The sequence below is a fragment of the Sinocyclocheilus grahami genome, unplaced genomic scaffold (assembly GCF_001515645.1).
Source record: "Sinocyclocheilus grahami isolate Dianchi unplaced genomic scaffold, SAMN03320097.WGS_v1.1 scaffold36.1, whole genome shotgun sequence".
NCBI lineage: Eukaryota > Metazoa > Chordata > Actinopteri > Cypriniformes > Cyprinidae > Sinocyclocheilus > Sinocyclocheilus grahami.
Genome location: NW_015505215.1, coordinates 1,375,647 through 1,391,988, shown reverse-complemented (window position 1 = coordinate 1,391,988; position 16,342 = coordinate 1,375,647). Strand labels below are relative to the sequence as shown.

The window sequence follows — 16,342 nt, the reverse complement described above, 5'->3', positions numbered from 1 at the left end:
ACAGCTGTATAAAAAATATGCATATGTATTTACATAGTACTTGAGAGAGGCATTAATTAGAGATGAAGAATGAATTACAGGCATGGATTGCAGATCACAGGTAATAATTCCTGTGTTAGCTGTTTAAGCTGGAGATGGCATGGGGGAAACAACTGTTTTTATGCCTAGATGTTCTAGTGCACAGAGATCTGTAGCGTCTGCCTGGGGGGAGAAGTGCAAACAGGTTGTGTCCGGGGTGAGAGGGGTCTTTGATGATGTTACCTGCCCGTTTCTTCACTCTGGAGTTGTACAAGTCTTGAAGATTGCACAGGTGGACACCAATGATGCTTTCTGCTGTCCTAACAGTCAGCTGCAGTCTTCTTATATCTGATTTGCTTGCTGACCCAAACCAGACAGTTATAGAGGAGCACAGAACCGACTCAATAACAGCTGAGTAAAACTGTGTCCTCTGCGCCTGTGGCAGGTTGAACTTTTTCAGTTGACGAAGGAAGTACAACCTCTGCTGAGCCTTTTTCACGATGGAGTCAATGTGAGTGTCCCACTTCAGGTCCTGTGAGATGGTGGGTCCCAGGAATCGGAATGACTCCACTGCAGCCACAGTGCTGTTCATGATGGTGAGTGGGGGGAGAGCAGGGGGTTTCTCCTGAAGTCAACTATCATCTCTACAGTTTTGAGCTTGTTCAGCTCCAGTTTGTTTTGACTGCACCAGACAGCCAGCTGCTCAACCTCTTGTCTCTAAGCAGACTCGTCACTGTCCTGGATGAGGCCGATGACTGTAGTGTCCTCTGCAAACTTCAGGAGTTTGACAGCGGGGTCTTTAGAGGTGCAGTCATTTGTGTAGAGGGAGAATAGCAATGGGGAGAGAACGCAGCCCTGAGGAGCTCCGGTGCTGATGGTGCAGCACATTTTAATTGTGCTTGCATTTTTTCTACTAATGTACCTTATCTTACCTAATCTAATGCTGACTTAAATCTAATCTTACTAAATAATGTATTCACACTGTTAATATGATAGAAAATAGATAATAACAGTTTTTCATACTGTACATTATATTACTGTGCTGCCTAAATTCACTTATAGCATTTGAAATAATTGATTAAAGTTTTTAGCATTGGCCATGCCATTAAAATAATCAGCTTATTATTTTTTCCCATAATTTAATTATGCTTGCATTCCTAGTTGTGAACTGTTCTGGATGAGAAACATTGACTTAACTGTAATATATTTAAGTGCATCAGGAGTTGCCAGAGAAGTGGACCAACATGAAGAAGTTGGCCTGGACAGTGAAACATGAGGTTGCTCCTCTTCATACTGCAGAGGTGGCCGTGATCCGCAGGAAGTGTGTGGCCTTTGAGGTGAGGTTCTCATTTGCTGATGGCTTAATAGTGATTGAAATGTAAACTTTCATTTCTTTAAGCAACATTTTTTTTAGGCTTAAAAGTCAGAAGGTTTTTATTGCAACTCCAGGATAAATTTGCTTATGTTTTTGCTGATTCATGTCTCTCTTCACAGAAAACGCTGAATCAGTGTCGAGAGAGGTTTAAAAGAGAAGCTCCTCTTCAGTACAACACAGAGAACCCATATGCTCGCCTGGATAAAGTAAATGTTTATTTCTTCTCATTCAAACAAACCATCATAATACAGAATAAATTTTCATTCATTTACATACATTAACCTTTTGTTTATGCTGTGTGTTTGTTAGTGTCACAGGGAGATGCTGGTTTTAGAGGAAGAGAATGCAGATCTCCAGGAGTCCTGTAAGCTGTTTGAAGTGAGCAGCCCTGATACTAAGCAGCTCAGGCTCCGTCAGCAAGACATTGCTGTTTTGAAACAGCTCTGGAATCTGCTGCTGTGCGTTCAGGTGCATAATCCTTTACAGTTTGATGTGGTTTGATTTTTACAGGAAATAATAATACTTGAGCTTTCAATTTGGCTTGAACTGTCCACTTAACCCAATGTTGTGTCCTCACAGTGCAGCATAGCAGAATGGACAGGGACAAATTGGAAGGAGATCAATGTAGAACACATGGAGACAGAGCAGAGGAGGTTTACAAAAGTAAGAATGATTTTATCAGTGTACTAGAAAGCACCATTACAGCATCCCAAAATGTATATATTTTTAAAGCATTTTGCGGAAGAGTTTTTAGTTCTATCTTAATTCTGTCTTTCTGATATCTAGCACTGACTGCATGTCTGGTCAGGAAATGCGGGTTCTTGATAAAGAGGCCCGTGTCTGGGATGTGTATGTGAGTCTGGACTGTGTGCTCAGGGATCTGTTGGCTTCTCTGAGGGCTGTGACAGAACTGCAGAACCCGGCCATGAGAGACAGACACTGTCAGGGCTACTGGGGTGAGAAAGAGAGTGGCAAATGTGCAATATAAATACTGTTTATCTTAGGGACTGGAAAACATATTTACGGAACTGAATTTTAATAACCATTTCAAAAGCATTGATTAAACAACCCTATAGCACTCCTGGTAAAATAATTTTCATCAATTTGTATTCATCTAGATGTTACTCAGCCTCACATTGTTCTCAATTCTTTCTTTTCTTTCTTTTTTCTTTTTTTTTTGCTGAACACAAACAAAACAAGATAATGATGCTGTTCCCTTTCAGTCGGTCACTCCGAGTCACGTCGGGGACCGACGAATTGGGATCTCGCTTAGAGAGACCAATCCACTTCGAGTGTAAACTAAACTAGCCAATGCACATTGGCATGCGATGATAGCATCCAGCTGCTGCTGATCACAACGTGAGCATAAAAAGGCAGCCGGTGCAACGCATACCAGCTTTTCGCTTCGGAGCCGAGCGACAACATCATTCTGCTCCTACGAAAAAACTGCTTCGTGTGTGATGAGTCTAGCACTCTCTCGGGAGCTTTTTGTGTTGGCGGTGGTCATTCCTGTGTCGAGTGGGTTGCGCACTTCAGGCTGCACTACCCCCTATCGTGCTGAAAACGGCCATTTCCCCTGTGCGTCTCCGCACGTAAAAGAGCATTTCCCTAAAAGAGTACAATAAGCGTACGGATCGTCTTTTTAAAGATGCCGTTTCACCCGTGCATTTCTGGATGCAATCGTTGCCGGGTGTGGGTCACGATCGCTGCCTCACGTGTCTGGGCATGAAGCACACTGAGGTGGCGTTCGCGGATGAGTCATGTTCCTATTGCGTCCCGAGCCCTCGAGGTTGGACGATTGGTTTCTCGGGGTGTCTCACGCTGGTTCTCAGCGCCCCGCCTCTGTGCCTTTATTCCCGGAAGTGCATGAGGAGCTCACCAGGTCATGGACGGCACCTTTTACTGCCAGAAACCGACCTGCTGGTTCCTCCTCCCTCACCACCCTCGACGGTGGTGCAGCTAGGGGGTTCCCCTGGAGGAGCGGTCGGTTGCAATGCAGTTGAGTCCTAATACCGCCTCCACCCCGCAGGGCGAACCGTGCCTCCCCTCCCGGGTCTGTAGGTACTCGTCTGGCCTGTCCGGCGATGCTTATACGGCCTGTGGAGAAGCTGCCTCCGGCTTACACGCTACGGCATTACTGCAGGTGCACCAGGCCAAGGCACTAAAGAACCTGCACGAGGGTGGTCATGATCTGGAAGTTCTGAATGAGCTCCGAACCACTACTGACCTCGCGCCCCGAGCTACGAAGGTCACCGCAAGTTCTCTGGGTCATGCGATGTCCACACTTGTGGTCCAGGAGCGCCATCTCTGGCTGTGTCTGGTTGATATGAGGGACGCCGACAAAGTTTGGTTCCTTAATGCCCCTGTGTCCCAGACCGGCCTCTTCGGCGACGCGGTCGAGAACCTGGCCCAGCAGCTCTCGGCTGCACAGAAGCAGACTGAGGAGGGCAGCCTCAGCTATGCGATTCAGTTCGCCCGGCATCCCCCCAAGTTCAGTGGCATCCGCTTCACGCTGTCTTGCGTGTGGAGATCGCAGTCCTACTGGCGAAGGATGCAATAGAGCCGGTCCCTCCAGCCGATATGAATACAGGGTTTTACATCCCTTACTTCATTGTACCCAAGAAAGGAGGTTGGTTATGACCAATCTTGGATCTGCGTGCCTTGAACCGGGTCCTTCGGCGGTTACCATTCAAGATGTTAATGCAGAAACGCATCTTCGGGTGCATCCATCCCCGAGATTGGTTTGAAGCAATCGACCTGAAGGATGCGTACTTTCATGTGTCGATCCTTCCATGCCACAGACCATTTCTGCAGTTCGCGTTCGAAGGACGAGCATATCAGTACGAGGGCCTGCCCTCCGGGCTGTCCCTGTCGCCCCGTGTCTTCACGTAAGTTGCGGAGGCAGCCCTTGTTCCCCTGAGAGAACAGGGCGTTCGCATTCCCAACTACTTCAACGACTGGCTCATACTAGCTCAGTCTCAGCATCAGTTGTGTGCACACAGGGACTTGGTGCTCTCGCACCTCAGCCGGTTGTGCCTTCAGGTCAACTGGGAAAAGAGCAAACTCTCCTGGGAGAGGATCTCTCTTCTCGGTATGGAGTTGGATTTTGGTCAAACAGACAGTTCGCCTCACGGAGGAACGTGCGCGGTCAGTGCTGAACTGCTTGAATTCATTCAAGGACAGGACAGCGGTCCCACTGAAATTTTTTCAGAGGCTCCTGGGGCATATGGCAGCTGCAGCTGCAGCGGCAGTTACGCCGCTGGGGCTGCTTCATATGAGACCGCTCCAGCACTGGTTTCATGGCCAAGTCCCGAAGTGGGCGTGGCAGCAAGGCACTCACCGGGTCCAAGTTACACCGGCCTGTCGCCAAACCTTCACCCCGTGGTCAGACCTTACATTCCTCCGGGCAGGAGTGCCCCTAGAACAGGTCTCCAGGCATGCTGTGGTTTACACGGATGCCTCCACCACTGGCTGGGGGGCCACGTACAACGGGCACGCAATGTCAAGGGTGTGGACGGGCCCCCAACTGCACTGGCATGTCAATTGCCTAGAGTTGTTAGCGGTGCGCCTTGCCTTGAACCGTCTCAAAGGGCGCTTACGAGGCAAGCACGTGCTGGTGCGTACATCAACCGACAAGGTGGTCTACTCTCCCGTCGCATGTTGCAACTCGCCCGCCACCTCCTCCTTTGGGGTCAGAAGGTTCTGAGGTCACTTCATGCCATTCACATTCCGGGTCTGCTCAACCATACAGTCACGAGCTATGCTCCAGGGAGAATGGAGACTTCATCCCCAGACGGTCCAGCTGATTTGTAGACGTTTCGGAGCCACTCGGGTAGACCTGTTTGCCTCTCCAGAAACCTCTCACTGCCAGTTGTTCTACTCCCTGACCGAGGGAACACTCAGCACGGACGCACTGGCACACAGCTGGCTGCAGGGCCTGCACAAGTATGCGTTTCCCCCAGTGAGCCTTCTTGCACAGATGCTGTGCAAGGTCAGGGAGGACGAGGAGCAGGTCCTGCTTGTGGTGCCGTATTGGCCCACTCGGACCTGGTTCCCCGAACTAAAGCTCCTCACGACAACCCCTCCCTGGCAGATTCCTCTGAGGAAGGATCTACTGACTCAGAGACTGGGCACCCTGTGGCGTCCAGACCTCTGGAAACTTTATGTCTGGTCCCTGGACGGGACGCGGAGGTTCTAGGTGACCTACCCCAAGAGGTAGTTGACACCATCACTTCGGCAAGAGCACCGTCTACGAGACACGCTTACGCCTTGAAGTGGAACCTGTTCGTCGAGTGGTGTTCTAGTAGGGGAAGCATGATCTGGTCATCAGGTTCCTTAGGGGGGCCAGAAGGTTAAATCCTCCCCGGCCCTCCTCTATATCCTCTTGGGACATGTCTCTGGTGCTTAAAACAGTACAGCAGGGCCCATTTGAGCCTTTGCAGTCAGTCAAGCTAAAGTTTCTTTCAATGAAATATCTGCTCCTGCTTGCACTGGTCTCCATCAAGATAGTTGGGGACCTGCACGCATTTTCGGTCGGCGATTCGTGCCTAGAGTTTGGGCCGGCTGACTCCCAGGTAATCCTGAGGCCCCGGCCAGGTTATGTGCCCAAGGTTCCCCCTACTCCCTTCAGGGATCAGGTGGTGAGCCTGCAAGCGCTGCCCCCAGAGGAGGCAGACCCAGCCCTAGCTTTGCTCTGTCCCGTCCGAGCCTTGAGATGCTACGTAGACCAGTCACAAAGCTTTAGGACCTCAGACCAGCTCTTTGTCTGTTACGGAGGCCGGCAGAAGGGGAAAGCCGTCTCTAAGCAGAGGATGGCCCACTGGATTGTGGATGCCATCACCCTGGCTTAACAGGCCTGGGCGACCCCCAATACGTTCGCTAGATTCTATAGCCTTCGTGTGTAGCCGGTATCCTCCTGTGTTCTCACCTGAAACGGGTAGAGGCACTGAGAGGCCCCGGTTTGTGTCGACTTGCTAAAACTGCTCCATAGTGTCCGTACTGTAGGCCCTGTCGAGCTCCTCCGTCCCCTCGGCAGCCAGACGTGGCGGAACGTCCAGCGCCATGCCCTCACTCGATGAATCCGTGAGAATCGGTAGAGGGCTGGGTTCCATATGTAGAGGCCTAAGTGGTTCCCATATGTGTAAAGTCCACGGTATAGCCTCAGAGCCCGTGTTTCCCCTGCAGACTTCTGCCATTTCCATGAGGGTTACAATTACCGCTTATCTTCCATATGCACCTTAACGGATGTTCATATGTGTAAGTGCTTCCGAAACCTCCTTCGGGAAGGATGGGGCTTCCGCAACGTTCATGTTCCAAGTGGAACGAGTACGTTTTCCCAGTGTTATCCAATCTCACTGAGTGGGTAGTGCTATGACAACAGTGACTGGTCTTCTTGTTGCGAGCCCTGGCCTACACAATCTTTTCCATACAATCAAAGTAAAAGGTGACCAAAAATAATAATAATAATAATAATAATAAAAAAACTTAGGGACTTGTGCACTACTGTATTCCAAATCCAAGCCATATAATAAAGTTGTTCATTTGTTTACATTTATATTTGTATGATTTTATGGTTATGATTTTGACACTTTTGAAGGCCCCTCCTTACTATTTACTTCTATTCTATGAAAAAATCAGCTTCGAAATTCTGCTAAACTTGTTTTGTGTGTCCCATAGTAGAAAGAAAATCATACAGGTTTATTATTTTTGTATTTCCATTGGCGCATAGTTTTTTTTTTTCCAAGCATACGCTTCAAATCATTTAGTTAGTTTTATCTGAAAACACTTTATATCTGAAGTAATTTTGCTTCTCGTATAATCGTATATTGTTGTAAAGTTTTTTACTGGATAACAATGAAAATACAGAGTTATTTATCTATTTATTTTGCAGTGAATGACATGTTTTTATGCCATTCTCTTAGGTTGATTTCATTCTACGACTCTTGAGGATTTACTGGCTTTGCAGCTGCACAGATACAGTATGAAGATGTGGTGCACAGTACAGTAGGGAGAGCAGTCAAAGAGATGTCCACTGAGAAGGTTCAGTCTCATACAGTATTTCTCCCAGGACTCTATTTACTGTGGTACATTTTTGAAAATAAGTCCAGTTGTTTATTAATTGATTTATTTTGAAGGCACGGATGGAGTTTTCTTATGAAGAGCATTACCGCACTGCTACACCAATGCTGAAATGCAGTGATGAACTTATAGAGAGTCTGGAGGACAGTCAGGTATAAACAGCTCTGAAATGTCACATGGAATTAGCTGGATGGTTTAAAGAAAAAAACGTCTCGGGTTACTTATGTAACCATGGTTCCCTGAGTAGGGAACGAGACACTGCGTCCTCTAGGGGTCGCTATGGGGGGAACGCCGTTACACTGATAGCATCTTAACTTTGCTTATCAGAAAATGTTAACAAGCTGTTGCTTGGCAAAATAATCTTGGTGTGGTCGGGGTCTTTATCTCCTTCTCTAAGACCGTCCCACTGCGCCGAGAGAGAGATCTTTCATTGTCAGCCGCCTGTATTCACACATCTGATTTATAGAGACCACACATTGCTGGCTTTGTTATCACGCTGTATGTGTAGGGGCCAAAATCTAGCCAAACACATCGCTGTTGACAATAAGTCTGCTGTCTGTGCGAAACCAGCCCCCTTACACCCACATGTCTGAAAACATTAAATACAACAGAAGGGCGCTAACATAACATGGACACAAAAACAACATATGCGCATCGCACTGGAGAAACCAAAACTCAACAAATTTTTTTTGTATTACTTTTTGCCTCATCACCTCCAAATGTGATCTGAACTTAAACTATTCATCTTTTTAATGTTATTTTAATGTTTTAGTGCTATTGTCATGTTTTAATGTTATTTTATTTTGTATATTTGTTTATTTTGCTATTATGAGCAATACATCAACATGAAAAACAAATTGAAAACTTGTTGATGTTTCAAAACTAATTGAAAACAAAATATAACAATGCATCAACATGAAAAGCAAATTGAAAACTGACCAACTTAGGTTCATAGATAATAAATGAAACTGTCCAACCTGGTGGCTGCTGACTCTGTACATGCATCTCTGTATGTTTCTCGCTCAGGTGCAGCTGCAGGTGTTGCTGCACAGTAAGCAGGCAGTGTCTTCCATGGGCAGGTGTTGGAGCTACAGGCCCATCTGACTCGGGCTGACTCTATGGCAGGAGGTGCAGAGGACTTGGGCTCACCTGGAGAGCATCTTCATGGGCTCTGAAGACATTCTCCACCAACTGCCAGTGTAACCCCTCTCTTCCGGATCCTCACCAACCACACCTCGTTCTTGTTCTGAGTGGGTCTCCGGCGGACGCACTAACATGGAGGCTAAAGACTGCAGCCACTAGCGACTGACGGGGAGTGAGGGGGAGTGAGGTTTACCTGCACAGCACCTACTCGCTGGCCTCCGTTACACCAGAGGAGGCACATCAATTCGGCTCTATTGACTCTGACTTTAGGGTATGCTTGAATTCATATAACATGAATGTATTACTGGTGTGCTGAATGTTTAACGTTGAAGTATATGCTTTCCGTAAAGGTATGTTCAACATAGATGAGATTCCTAATCATAATATGGGTCAGTATTTTGAAATGTTAAGATGTAAAAATATTGTATTGAAATCAAATGAAACATGAAATGTAGTGGATAATAAAATCAAGAGATGTTTTTTTCTGTACAGATTACTAAATTGTTATTAAATTGTATAGTATGTCAGGAACTGCAGCACTGCAGAGCTCATGGGTTCATATCCTAGGGAACAAAAGTACTAATTTCTTGTATATATTAGTACTACAATTAAAATAAAATTAATTAATAATAATATAAAATATTAATATTATATTAAATAGTATTTAAATATATATATTAAAAGCAAAACTCGTCAAAGTTACAACTTGCAATGAAGTGCATTACACTTTCAACCATTTTGAATGTAATTACTAATGAAGTAGAAATGCAATGCAATTTAATTAACTTAAATGTAAATGGCAAGTATGTAAATATTTGTCTGTATTTACTTTTGTGTGTTGATGTGTGAAGGACCTTATGTACAAAAGTGGCGAAATGAAAAACATAATTGCTGCCACCAACAAGTCCAATGTTCTACCAGTGCTTGAAGATCTGCAAAGGAGGTAACTCTTTTTAAGAAGTTTGCATGGTTACACATTATCTCGAGAAAAACACTGATGATTTCCCATTGTCCATTCTAGGCTGGCTGTATGTGAGTAGGCACTAGCCAAATACCCGGAGACCAAGAGAATGGCTTTCCCATGGTTCAATTTCCTCTCTTCAGCAGACTTACTGGACGTCCTTTCTAAGCGCAGACAGCCCAGACAGGTACCGCTGTATTAGTTAGCATTTAACTTTAACTTGATTCAACTCCATATGACAGTCTGTCTGTTAGTTTGAATTAGTTTGAAAGTTGAATTAGTTTCAGATTTCTGTAATTTAATATTATATTAAATAGTATTTAAATATATATATTAAAAGCAAAACTCGTCAAAGTTACAACTTGCAATGAAGTGCATTACACTTTCAACCATTTTGAATGTAATTACTAATGAAGTAGAAATGCAATGCAATTTAATTTAATAATTAACTTAAATGTAAATGGCAAGTATGTAAATATTTGTCTGTATTTACTTTTGTGTGTTGATGTGTGAAGGACCTTATGTACAAAAGTGGCGAAATGAAAAACATAATTGCTGCCACCAACAAGTCCAATGTTCTACCAGTGCTTGAAGATCTGCAAAGGAGGTAACTCTTTTTAAGAAGTTTGCATGGTTACACATTATCTCGAGAAAAACACTGATGATTTCCCATTGTCCATTCTAGGCTGGCTGTATGTGAGTAGGCACTAGCCAAATACCCGGAGACCAAGAGAATGGCTTTCCCATGGTTCAATTTCCTCTCTTCAGCAGACTTACTGGACGTCCTTTCTAAGCGCAGACAGCCCAGACAGGTACCGCTGTATTAGTTAGCATTTAACTTTAACTTGATTCAACTCCATATGACAGTCTGTCTGTTAGTTTGAATTAGTTTGAAAGTTGAATTAGTTTCAGATTTCTGTAATTATACAGCACATTTCAGTATTACAGTAATCCATAAACAGGTCAACTATAAAGTATGCAGTCTTTACTGGTATTTGTAATAATCGTGTCCGAGATTCACAGAAATATATTTTACATTGTACCATATTTCCTCATCTTTCTTCTCATTTGCATACAATAAACTTTATCTCTATGATTAAACTTTTTTATCATCACGGTGATAATTCCAAGGGCAGTGCTTCGCTGTGAAATATCATTACGATAAAAAAAAATGAAAGATATACACTTGGATTGATTCTGACCCTGGCCACCTCCTTCTTTGAGCCAATCCTCCCACATATGTGGAGTTTTTCTCCTGAACCGTTCAACCAGAACAAAGTGCTTAATTTTACCTCGGTTATAATAAGAATTGCAAATACATCCACAATCATATCATTATCTATGGATGTGCCCGTACTTAACTATACATAACTGTGCGGATTGATTCATTTGTACACAGAGGTACTGGGTTTATGGTTTATAGAATGTTTTATGGTTCATTGCTTTTTAGGTTACCTGTCATCTGGGTAAGCTGTTTGACAGTATGACTGATCTGGAGTTTTCTGACAAGGAGGGGGAAAAGGCCACAGTAGCAGTGGGAAGGTTCAGCAGACACAGAGAATATGTTCCATTCTATTCGCAGTGTGACTGCGTTGGACCGGTAAAACCCACATTCAAATCAAATTAAATCAAATTCAGAAGTTTGAACTTTTTTTTTAGTTACAGGCAAACAAAAAAAAAATATTTATATATATATACTGTAAGTAATTGTATTAAATATTAATTATTTTTATTATTTTATTATTGTTTTATTTGTATTATTATTATGAATATTATGCTAAAATATTGATTATTTATCTATAAGGTCCAATAAAATATTTTAATAAAAAATGCATTTTTAATTAAATATGGATTTAATTAAAGCTACATACAGTATACACCAGTCACTCTGAAATATGCATGCAGGTAGAAATAACTTTAAAAAAAAAAAAAATGTAAATTGTATCTCCCAGCATTTGCTAAACATGGTATTGTATAGATAATTGTTTTTTATATATATATATTTTGTAAGTAATTGGCCCTTATATAAGAGTAATCTGTCAATGTTGTTGTACAATTATTACTTACGGAGTGAGCTGTTTCCGGTCAGATTGAACTCTGGTTGAATGTCTGGAGGATGTGATGAGGGAGGGAATGAGGAGACACATAGCTGAGGCTGTGGTCGTGTACAAGGGACATTCGCGTGAACACTGGGTCTTGAAGCTGATGGCTCAGGTGGTTCTCACTGCCTCTCAGATCTTATGGTCCGCTGACATGTATCTGGCATTTGAGCGGCTGGCCGAGGGTTTTGAGACAGCGCTCAGAGACTACAACAAGAAACAGGTCAGTCGGTCACATGTACTGTACAATAGTGCACACTTTTTTTTTTAGTTAATGAGACAGAATAGATTCTCATTTATGAACAAGATGTCTCTTTAAGTACTGCTCCGAGTTGTGTTCATACTGAAAACATTTTTTTAGTGAATCAAAAACACAGTGCAACCAGTGTAGTCTGGTTTACAAACATATGACTCTTATGAGCCAGTTCTTTTTAGTCAATCAAAGACATGCGTCACAACCTGTGTACTAAGATTCATGAACAATTGACTTTTTTGAACCAGTTCTTTTTAGTGAATCAAAGAAATACAGCACAACCAGTGTAGTTTGGTTCACAAACAAATTACTCTTATGAGCCAGTTCTTTTTGGTGAATGAAAAACATACAGCGCAACCATTTGTCCGGTTCACACTAAATGACAATTATGAGCTGGTTCTTTCTAGTGAGTCAGAAACCATAATTACCATAAAACCAGTGTGATATAATTCCCAAACAAATAATTATTATCAACCCTTTTTTTAGTGAATCAAAAATATACCCCGCAACCAGTGTGGCCTAATTCAGGAACAAATGCCTCTTAAGACACTTTTAAGTTTGAACATGAGATCCTAAAAGTCACTAGTCCTTCCTCCCACTCTATATAGACCCTTTACTTTTCTAGGTAGTGCTAGACTTCCTGTTTTCAGGCACAGATAGAGCACATCTGAAGCATGAACGAGGCAATGATGAAGCCGTCGAAAACACACTCCTGCTTCTTCATTGTAAGTATGATAAAGTGAATAGTGCTGATCTGTGTAGACTGCCACAAGCACGTCCATATCGTCCCTGCAGCGTCAGGATCTGTCATCAAGCGCAGGGAAGGTTAGCATGTCCTTGACCGGCGTTTGAATAATCTGCCTCTTTCCCTTCAAGCCCCTGATTGGAGTCGCTGTCAGACAGCTTGGGGTGATAAATGCAGTACAACCTAAGCTGCTTTTACACCAAATAGAGGCAGGAAGATTACATCTCATTTGCCTGTCTGTGACAGGGATCCACGGTATCGCCTCTTAACCGCCTCCCCCCAACTCACACACACGTATTGGCCCAGCACTCTCATTCATTGTCACACACACACCAGCTGGCCACTCTTATTCATAGTCAAACAGTCTTACAAACTCGCAGTTCCCCCCAACATTGATAAATGAGCTCTGTGCTTATTTGGCCTCCCAACTGGAATATATGACCTTGCTCCATAAACGTGGGGGGATTTCTCTGATGAACACATGACCCTGAGCCCCTGTCAGCGCAGTTATTACCATCCACTTCTCTCTGGCATGTAAATTGATATAATTACTGTAAGCAGGGTCCACAAAGCTCACTGTATGCTCTCACAAGCCATCATTGTGCCCTCTGAAACTCAGAAATATCTGCCTTGCTTCTCCAGATTGCCCAGCTAAACTCCTTGATAAACATGTTATTGGGGGAACTGAACCCGGGTGACAGGCAGAAGATCATGACCCTGTGCACCATAGATGTTCATGCCAAAGATGTGGTCTCCAAACTCATCGCTCAGAAGGTTGGGTCATGTTTACTGCACTTCGTAAATAATGATCATGTTGACTAAAGGATGCTCTGTTTCCTTGTTTTAAATCATTTAGTGATGTTTGGCACTCTTCCTCAGTCATTATTTTAATGGGCTTTAAATTGACAAGCAGTAATTGATTAATTAATTGAGCTGGGAGCATTTAGACTTTTTTTCTCTCTTGAAGTGCTGGAATGTCTTTTTCAGTGTTGTTTTATTGAATCTTTGAGGCCGTTTTTATCCAGCTGAGAAGTGTTCAGGCGTTTGGCTGGGTTTCTCAGCTCCGCCACAGCTGGGATGAGGAGCAGAACCACTGCTTCATCAAAATCTGCAATGCCCAGTTCCATTATTCCAATGAATATCTGGGCAACACACCTCGTCTGGTCATTACACCTCTCACAGACAGGTAACTTAACAGCTAATGGTCTCTAGGCAAGTCGAGTTATTTATATTATTTGTTTCACAATTTTGTGCGTACTTCCCAGTATTGAAACTAATTTGACGGAAAACTTTTTTGTCACACTTTATTATTATTATTATTATTTTATTTTATTTATTTATTTTATTTTTTTTTTACTTTATTTTTATTATTGATTTATCAAGAAAATGTATTATGCAGTATTGAAGAAATAGAGGAAAGCATAAAACAAATAAATAAAACAACAGAACAAGGGGTATACATTTTATTTTTAACACTTTATAATATTTTTCATTGATAAGCTATTAACAAACAGATCAGTAGTTCATGTATATTTAAATATGCATATATGAAAATAAATGTCTTTCTTTTTTGGAGAAATTACTTTTTTGGTCCTTTTTTAAAATTACCTTTATGTAGATTTTATTGTTTTTCCTTTGTCCCAGATAAATGAAAAGTCATTATATAATTATTATTACATTTTATAAACTAAAAGTATGTAAATAATCATAATTGTTTTTTAAACAAATTAGAATATTGTGTTTGCCTCACTTGTTTCATCGTTCAGTCTATAGGGAACATCTTTAAAGGTCTAGCACAAACTGGAGCTTGGGGCTGCTTTGATTAATTTAACCGAATATCTGTGGAAGTGCTGTCAGTGGTGGCAGTACAGGTGAAGACCATACAGGATGCCATTCGCAACAAGAGGAAGAGGTACGGTATATATATATATATATACTGTATAAATGAGTGCTCAAAAGTTTGGGAGATTTTTTTATTTTTTTCCCCCCTAAAAATCTTTCCCTAAACAGATCCTGAAAACTCTTCACAAAACCTACTTCAACATGGGAAAGAAGCCTTTCTGGAATGATCTGAATCCAAAAGCAATAAGCAATGATGAACTGTTTGGATTCTTTCATCCAGCCACTCGCGAATGGAAAGATGGTACATCAGCATCCAGTGTTTTGTAGAGCTGATCTTGTCCAATTCACAGTACATAACTTACAGTTTAGACATGATATCCATTCTCCCCGGTTAGACTTTGAGATTGTAAATCTCTTCATGTGGCAGGTTTATTGTCACATTTCATGCGGGATCAAGCCAGTAACTCTCACTCGGGGCCAAAGTGGATTGTTCTGGATGGAGACATTGACCCCATGTGGATTGAGTCTCTCAACACTGTCATGGATGACAACAAGGTACCCTGCACAGTTTATGCGTGTGTTTATGAGGACATTTGCATTCAGCTGATTAATCTTGAGCACTAAAATTACATTTTGACACATTTAAACACTCCACTGAACACTACCACATACAATTTGACGAAATTGTTGCAGCAAACAAAGAATTCTGAATATTGGCAATGATGTAGTTATGCTGTGCATGTCTATGCAGGTTCTTACTCTGGCTAATAATGAACGTATCCCACTCACCCCCTCAATGAGACTACTGTTTGACATCAGCCACCTGAAACATGCAACGCCTGCCACCGTTTCCCGAGCTGGCATCCTGTACATCAATCCTCAGGGGCTTTGCTGGAACCTGTGAGAAATTCAAATTATACACTGTCTAATTCATAGTGGCTCACATGTTACGAGTTGGATTGATCGGAGGGAGAGACAAACTGAGAGCGCACACCTGACCATACTGTTTGACAAATACGTCCTCCGCTGTATAGAAAAAATGAGAAGCTCCTTTAAGACAATCATCCCCATTACTGAGAACAGCATGGTGTACCATTCACAAAGATACTCTCATTTATATAGGCCTACACTGTAAATAGGTTGCTGTAAATTTTGCAATAACTTACTGGCAGCTGGATGCCAGTAATTCACTGTAAAAATGTTTACAGTAGTATTACTGTAATTGCATTTACAGTACAATAATGCCTTTAATGTATTTTATTTACAGTATTATTTCCGTATTTTCATTTACAGTATCAGTACTGTAGAGTTTATTTTCATTAAGTTTAAAAAAATGTTACCTGTAAAAAACAATCCAATTGTGGTACTGCACTGTAAACCATGATTTTTACCACTGAATTTAGGGACCGTCTCTAAAGTTACATACAACATTGGTACACACTTTCTGACTTAAATAGCATTTTAAGAGAATTACCTTACTTGCGATAAAGAGGCAGAGTAGAGAAGATAACTTACTATGCTTCTCTTTGTTCAACTAAGTTAGTTAACTTTGGCTAAATGACATTATTAACTTACCAGTAGATGTTATCATCGATACTATGGCATTCACAAGAAGATGATCCAAAATACACCTCCGACATTGCAGACTACATCCAGACTAGAAATCTTAAAATAACAAACGAAAGAAGTACTAGAAAATACTGTTTAAAATCTCCACTGAAACAGTGGTTTGCCTAACGCACTTTACCTCAGTATTTCACGTTGATTCGCTGTTAAGGTTAAATAACGACTTGCCAGAGGAGCTAACTTGCATTAAAGGGCAGCAGAA

At 42.4% G+C, this 16,342-nt stretch overlaps 1 pseudogene; it reads left to right on the top strand.

Annotated features, from left to right (window-relative positions):
* The window catches only part of LOC107581620 (dynein heavy chain 11, axonemal-like), a 142,975-nt pseudogene that overhangs the window by 57,845 nt on the left and 68,788 nt on the right, over positions 1–16,342 (top strand).